At 42.0% G+C, this 7,305-nt stretch overlaps 1 non-coding gene across 1 annotated transcript; it reads right to left on the reverse strand.

The window, feature by feature from the left end:
- Positions 1 to 3,552: 3,552 nt before the first annotated feature.
- Positions 3,553 to 3,657, reverse strand: LOC133317442 (small nucleolar RNA R71). The gene has a single exon (XR_009752320.1). It is a non-coding gene; the product is annotated as a small nucleolar RNA R71 (small nucleolar RNA).
- Positions 3,658 to 7,305: the final 3,648 nt, after the last annotated feature.

Here is a 7,305-nt window from a genome sequence, read left to right on the forward strand (position 1 = left end):
ATAAATTAAAAATATTATTAATATCAAAACGTGTTCTAACGTGTCGAAATCTAACAATTTTTAGAATTAACGTATCAAAATGTCGTGTCGTATCGTGTCACGTGTCCCATCTCATCGATGCTACATAGATATTAACATTCTTATTTGATTGTTACGATACCGTATCCAAAGTTAGTATCCCTAATTATACGATACGGTATCCAAAGTTACCATCCCTAATTAATTTTGGTTTCCCGCCGCTTCTCACTCTCGCGTCTCACGTTCTCATCCTAATTTCTTCGAACCTATTTCCTCACATCCGTATCCAAAGACCTTCGCCGCCGGTAACCCATCCGTTCAGTTGCTATTTGTTGTCTGTTCGCCACCGCGGCATCTGCGCGGGTTTCGATTTTTGTGATTAATCAAGGTAAACCCTTCTCTACCGCTTTTAACAATTTACAAACCCTAACCCACAAATCATGTCTCTGTCGGCATGTCCCTGCTTCTTCGATTTTCATACACTAATTGATATGCATTGTTGGTTTGATTTTTTAGGTTTGAGTTTGAGTGAAACCAAGGTGGGTAATTTTCATTTTCAGGTATGTCCCTGTTTTTTTTCTCTGTTGGACGGGACGATGTAACTGTCCAACAAGCAAATCCGCAAACTACTGAACCGGTAAGCTCATGTCGTCCAATAAGGGTAGAATCTGGTGTGAAGAAAAGAGGCCCTAATTATTGGACAGTTAACGTTACAGGTGCAAAATTCCCACCTTACTTAATATGATTAATTAGTTTATATTTTTGAATACTAATTAATTGGTTTCCTTTAATACTTAGATGGGAAGGGAGTTATTAGGGAGCAACATATGCGAGTGCAAGATGTATATGTGCTGCCTGACAATCATAGAATTGATTTGGAATGGCACTTTAGTGGTGAACCAATTGGGCAATCTGGTCGCTTGTACACTGAGTTTGCAGGCGCCCTTGCTGTTGATTGTCAAAATTTCCCTATCAGTTATGGTAAATGGGCAAATGTTCCTCCATTTTACAAGCAACTCATTTGGGAGACTTTGCAGGTTTGTTTCCACTGTTGCTTTTGAATGATGTATTTAATTTGTATTCATATTTTAGTCTTGTTAATCATATTCTAATTATTTGATGCCTTGCTACCATTATGGGTTTCAAGTTAAAGTTTGATGTTAGCACCGAGGAACAAAAGATGTATATTGATAGTCCTCAAGAGTTGAGGCCCATTAAGTGTAAATTGTTCCACAAAACCCATGTTTTGGTTATAAATCACTCCCTTCAACCTTCTTCTTTTCATATAGAGCAACTGTTTTGAATAGTGGACCAGAGCAATGCCGAAAGTGGGAATTAAGGTAGACCTGGAGCAAATTTAACATTATCTTTTTCACATATGACTATTGGGTTAGTTTGCTTTGTTCAGGACACCTAAGGCCCATCAAAAGGAACCACAAAATGAAGAGAGAAGAAGGAGTGTTGCGCAGAAAGGAAAAAGAAGTCTGCTATAGTACAATAGCAGTCAAATGAAGCAATGGGAAGCCGCCACATCAGCTACAACAGAGAAGGTGGAGGTGCTGCCTCTGCTACAGTACGAAAGCAAAGAAGCTGAGAAATGAGGAGCCGCCACGTCAGCTACAACAGAGAAGGTGGAGGTGCTGCCCTGAATCCGATACTCCTACTCAAAAAGGGAGCCAAAAGCAAGGGGGACCACTTCCATTTAAGGCCAAGCTGGCAAGAAGCAAAGCTACCATTGGAGAGGATTTAGACAAAGCACGACCCTTGATGAAAGGAACAATGGAGATCAAATGAAGAACCCTATAAAAGGAACAAGCAATCCTCATAAAGAGGAGGATCAGCACCCATCCTAGGACTGATTGTCTCTTTGTTTTCTTATTTCTTTGTAAAAATGCTCACTAGGAGCTAACTTCCTCTAAGTAGGTGAGGGTTCCATAGAAGTAATCCCTTTTGTCTTAGGATAGCTTTGTAAGGAACACATATTTTATAAATGAATTTTGAGTTGCTCTTTGGTTTAATTTATTGATTTTGTGAAACCCTTTGGGCTGGCAACCTCATCCCGAGACCACTCGGTTGATGAAACACTGACAAAGGCGTGTGGAGCATTCTCAAAATCCTGGGGTATTTAGCCTTAAGAAAGGAGGGATAAACACCTGGAATGGGGAGCACTGCCATGTGAATCCATGCTCTTTTGAGAAGGCAGCATGGTTTCCTTGCATATAACTCCAAGTACTATGGAGTAACGTGGAGAGTAAGGCCTTACCCTCTGCTTACCTATAGCAAAACAAGGGAAGGAGCGAAATCCACTTGTAAAATATGCTACCAGGCAGGGTTAACCAAAAGGATGAAAACATGGAACCCGTAACACCTACTTGATCTTTTTCTTTCTGAAATTAATCTTAACTCAATTCCTATCACAACCTTTTCCTCACGATAACTGAACTGTGTTTTACTAGCTGATGCTCTTACTTTCATTTCGTTGACTGCTCTTAAAGTTACTTCAATTGATGCCATTTTATTCGATGACCATGCTAAGTCATTCACTGCTCTCATCTGGTTCAGAATGGTTAACATTGTTTAACTAGCTGCCCAGAGATTGCTCTTTGTGAAGCTTAGCTGAGAATAGTGATTTCTTTTATTGCTCCATTTTACAAATTAAGTTTCCTTTAGCGCTTCTTACTTCACAACTGCTCCCTGAGGACGATAAATCTGGGGCTATAATACCCTATATTGCTTGACACGTACGCTTGCGTATAGTTGAAGAGGGTTGCTCCTAGTCAGAGTAGATTGCTCCTGTTGGCAATCCTGATTACCACTCTACACTCTTGCTCTTTGAAAGAAATATTCCCGAGCAACGCTCAGTTCGACCAAGCAATTGGCGCCGTTGCCGGGGATCATTTGGCAAGAAAGGGCATTTTTAAGGAAACATTTTTGCTGTTTAATCGCAGTCTTTTTGTTTTAATAAACCTCCTCCATTTGTATGAGCACAGAACCTACAGAACTTGGACTAGAAATAGTACTTTTTGATCCAGAACCCGAGAGAACCTTCTGAAATAGAAGAAGAGTTCAAAGGTTGAAAAACAGTACAATGGAGGAGGTTGTAAACAATGATAACAATGGAAATCATAATCATGGGCCTGAACAAGGACCGAATGAAGGAAGAGGGCCATCATTGAATGATATGGCTGCTCCCTTCAGAAATGGTCCAAAACGAGGATATGTTCCCCCTCCTCTGAATATCCCGAACTTTGAAATAAAACCTGCAATGTTCCAAATGATTATGAACGCTGGTCAGTTCCATGGACTACCCATGGAAGACCCTCACAGTCATTTGGACAATTTCACTGAGATAGTTGACAATTTCAAAGTTCATGGTATTTCGGAAGAAAACATGCGGATGCGGCTTTTTCCATTTTCCTTAGCTGGAAAAGCCAAAGAATGGAGGAGAACATTGCCCCCAAACTCCATCACCAGTTGGGAGCAATTGGCGGAACAGTTTGTTACCCGATTTTTTCCCCAAGCAAAACAAGCCCAAGTGAGGGCTGATATAGCTTCTTTTCAAATGTATGATGGGGAAAGTCTGTATGAAGCGTGGGAACGCTTTAAAGAGTTGATACGAATCTGCCCGAATCATGGAGTTTCTGATTGGGGCATCATTCACACGTTTTATCATGGTTTAACCCCACCATTGAAAGCAACTGTTAATGCAGCCGCAAGGGGAGATCTTTTGGATTTTACTTATCCAGAAACCTACCAGTTGTTGGAAAAACTTTCAAAAAAACATATTTCATGGCCTTCAACACGACACAGTGCTCCTAAGAAAGCAGGAGTTCTTGAGCTAAGCTCAGCTGATGCTCTTTCTGCACAAATGGCTTCGCTCCAGAACACTATAAAAAACTGGAAGCCCATGGAACAAAAAAAAACAAATGAGCAACTTCTTTTGACTCAATCAAGTCAGAGTTGCCCCACTTGTGGAGGTCCTCATGAATATGAGGACTGTAACAATCTAGCTGCTGTGTGCTATGCAGGAGGGTATGACAACAACAACAGGAGCAATGACAACCATCAAGGGAACAATAACCGAGGCTGGAGGAATCAGAATAATGCTGGAGGTAGTGGAGGAAACTACCAGAACCGACCCCCGTATCCCAGGCAGAACCAACAAAACTGGGATAAGGGTGAAGGGAAGTCCCAATCCTTTGAGACTTCTGTCAAGGAGTACATGAATCAGAACAGCGCAGCCATGCGAAACCTAGAAACCCAAATTGGTCAGCTGGCTGGAGCACTCAAACAGAGGCAACCAGGGACACTCCCTAGTGATACAGAAAAGCCGTCTCAAGATAACCAGGAGCATTGTAATGCTATAAGCCTGCGAGATGGAAAAACCTTACCATCCCCAGACTTAGTGGCACGACCTCGAAAGCGCGAACCAGCAAAACAGCCCATAGGAAAGGAAGTTGAAGAAGCCTCTGACCCTTCACACCTTGAAGCTCAGACAGGATCAGAAGAGAAGGTCCAAAGCAATGAGTCTGCTGAAATCAAACCGGATGACGCAACACCTGTAGCAGAACTTGGAGCAACAAAAGTCAGTGAACCAGTTTCAGTTCCAACTTATGTTCCCCCATGCAAGAGAAGGAGTGAACCGATCGAGCCTCATTTTCCACAGAGGTTGAAAAAGCAACACGAGGATAAACAGTTTAGCCAGTTTCTTGACTTGATGAAACAACTTCACATAAATATCCCTCTAGTAGAAGCTCTGGAGCAAATGCCTTCATATGCAAAATTCATGAAGGACATTTTGTCAAAAAGAAGAAAGATCGAAGAGTTTGAGACCGTAGCCCTCACTCAACAATCGTGCAAGTACCTGACTAAAATTCCTCCCAAACTAAAGGATCCTGGTATATTCACCATCCCGTGTACAGTTGGGAAGAACTATCTTGGTCGGGCACTTTGTGATCTGGGCTCAAGTGTAAATCTAATGCCAGCTTCCATCTTCAAGCAGCTTGACATAGGAGCAGCAAGACCAACCACAGTCACTCTTCAACTTGCAGACCGATCTATAGCCAAACCAGAAGGAAAAATTGAGAATGTCCTTGTCCAAGTAGACAAGTTCATTCTACCAGCTGACTTCATCATCTTAGATTTTGAAGCAGATCAAGAAGTTCCAATAATTTTGGGCAGACCATTTCTGGCTACCGGTGATGCTATCATAAATGTCAGAAAGGGTGAACTTTCTATGAGTGTAAACGGAGAAGAAGTGAAGTTTAATGTCATGAAAGCAATAAGGTTTGATGAAGATAACACTGAGGAATGCTCTAGCATTTCGATCCTTGACTCGGTCATACGAGAAGAACAGCAAGAGCATTTGCAGCCAGAGATAGGCATTAAGGACTTTGAGGAGCTGGAAGAATACCTTGCATCCATCAGTTTCCACCAACCCCAGGGAAGGAAAGAAAGGGTCTTTGAATCCTTAAATCGATCAGAGCAAGAGGAAAGACCAAAATTGCCTTCAGTAGAGCAACCACCTACCTTGGAGTTAAAACCCTTACCTGAACACCTGAAATATACTTATTTGGGTAAAGACAACACTCTCCCTGTGATTATTTCTTCTTTGCTAACCCATGAACAGGAACTTCAACTCACACAAAAGCTCAAAGATTACAAAGGAGCAATCGGCTGGACCATGGCTGACATAAAAGGAATTAGCCCAACAATTTACATGCACAAGATTTTGCTCCAAGACCCTGACAGCTCATCTGTGGAGAATCAAAGGAGACTGAATCCCAATATGAAGGAGGTGGTAAGAAAAGAAATCATCAAATGGCTTGATGCAGGTATAATCTATCCCATCTCAGATAGTAAATGGGTTGCTCCTGTGCAATGCGTTCCAAAAAAGGGTGGCATTACTGTAGTTGAAAATAACAAACAAGAGTTAATAGCCACCAAAAAAATAACTGGGTGGAGGATTTGTCAAGACTACAGGAAATTAAATAATGCTACTCGAAATGATCATTTCCCCCTTCCTTTTATTGACCAAATGCTGGATCATCTAGCTGGGAAAGAATTCTTTTGTTTCTTAGATGGGTATTCGGGATACAACCAAATCCCGGTTGCTCCTGAAGACCAGCACAAAACCACTTTTACGTGCCCCTTTGGGACGTTTGCATTCAGAAGAATGCCTTTTGGGCTATGTAATGCCCCTGCAACTTTTCAGAGATGCATGTTTGCTTTGTTTACTGATTTGGTAGGAGAAGCAGTAGAAATTTTCATGGATGATTTTTCTGTCATTGGTTGCTCTTTTCCTACTTGCCTCAATAACCTTGAACAGGTATTGAAAAGATGTGTCAAGAGCAATTTGGTGCTGAATTGGGAAAAATGCCACTTCATGGTAAGAGAAGGCATTGTGCTAGGACACAAAATCTCAAGCAAGGGCCTCGAGGTGGACAATGCTAAGGTGGAAGCAATTGAGAAGCTACCTCCCCCTACCACCGTAAAAGGGATCAAAAGCTTCTTGGGACATGCTGGGTTCTACAGACGTTTCATTAAAGATTTCTCCAAAATCGCCAAACCACTTTGTGAACTTCTGGAGCAAGACAGGAAGTTCAATTTTGATGAAAAATGTTTGACAGCCTTCCTGGTGCTCAAGTCGAGGCTGGTGTTCGCACCCATCATTCAAAGCCCAGATTGGAGTCTTCCTTTTGAACTAATGTGTGACACCAGCGACTTCGGCTTGGGAGTAGTTCTTGGGCAGCGAAAAGACAAAGTCTTCAGAACTGTTTACTACGCTAGTAGAACTCTTACTCCGGCACAAGCCAACTACACAATGACGGAGAAGGAGATGCTGGCAGTTGTATTTGCATGTGACAAGTTTCGTTCATATCTAATATGTTCCAAAGTCACAGTCTTCACTGATCATTCAGCAATCAAGCAACTCTTTGCTAAGAAGGATGCAAAGCCAAGACTAATTAGATGGGTACTATTGCTCCAAGAATTTGACCTTGAGATCAAGGACCGGAGAGGAAGTGATAACAAGGTGGCTGACCACCTATCTCGATTAAAGAGAGCAAGCCCACAAGAAGGAGATCATATCAAGGAGACATTCCCTGATGAGCAGCTTCTAATGATCGCTGAAAAACAAGCTCCTTGGTTTGCAGATATTGCAAACTACCTGGCTGCCGGAATCGAGCCATACCACTTGAATCACCAAGGGAGAAAGAGGTTCCATCATGAAGCTAAGCAGTATTTCTGGGACGACCCTTTGCTCTACAAAAGGTGTTCTGACCAATT

This window comes from Gastrolobium bilobum, unplaced genomic scaffold (assembly GCF_033153095.1).
Source record: "Gastrolobium bilobum isolate Gb01-03AN ecotype WA unplaced genomic scaffold, APGP_CSIRO_Gbil_v1 utg3480, whole genome shotgun sequence".
Lineage (NCBI taxonomy): Eukaryota > Viridiplantae > Streptophyta > Magnoliopsida > Fabales > Fabaceae > Gastrolobium > Gastrolobium bilobum.